At 50.2% G+C, this 462-nt stretch overlaps 1 protein-coding gene across 1 annotated transcript in view; it reads left to right on the top strand.

Moving 5' to 3' along the window:
• LOC119093877 (glycogen phosphorylase) overlaps nucleotides 1-245 on the top strand; it is a 19,295-nt gene extending 19,050 nt beyond the window's left edge. Inside the window, exon 15 of the mRNA XM_037216891.1 lies at nucleotides 1-245. This exon is cut by the window's left edge and continues 508 nt beyond it. The gene's annotated coding sequence lies outside the window, so the exon portion shown is untranslated.
• The last annotated feature ends 217 nt before the right edge of the window (nucleotides 246-462 follow it).

The following is a 462-nucleotide window of genomic DNA, read 5'->3' as shown; positions in this document are numbered from 1 at the left end:
GATGTTTTAGGTGGTTCTCATAAATCCGTTTGCATATCAGCGTAGTATTTTATTTGTTTTATGGCAGGTCCGAGGGCTCAAATTTGTCGTTCGCAGGACATGGGAAGGTTATATTAATGGGATTCTGAATATATTGGTCTTTGAGTTGTGTATGGTACTGGCTTTGTGCTGTCCGCCGTGTTGAAAATGCTCCAGGTTTCAGCATCTCACTAGAACTAACGACTTATAATAAAAGGCTAAAAATGTCCCGACTGTTAATAACATGCCGATTGTTTGGCGCCGGGAGCTGGTGGGTAGCAACGGCCACAACACCACTGTCCAGCCAGGGGTTCTCAAAGAGGATCGGGCCGAGAGGCTTGCACAGCGGGTGTTGAACCGCAAGCTGGGCTAGTGGCTTGCAAACGTCGACGCGTTTCCAAGGGCCTGGCCGTGGGACGGCCTGGGAACCGGAGGTGGTACCGG

Source organism: Pollicipes pollicipes, unplaced genomic scaffold, assembly GCF_011947565.3.
Source record: "Pollicipes pollicipes isolate AB1234 unplaced genomic scaffold, Ppol_2.1 Scaffold_4002;HRSCAF=4701_pilon_pilon_pilon, whole genome shotgun sequence".
In the NCBI taxonomy this organism is placed as follows: Eukaryota; Metazoa; Arthropoda; class Thecostraca; order Pollicipedomorpha; family Pollicipedidae; genus Pollicipes; species Pollicipes pollicipes.
This window is presented reverse-complemented; position numbering and strand designations above follow the sequence as displayed.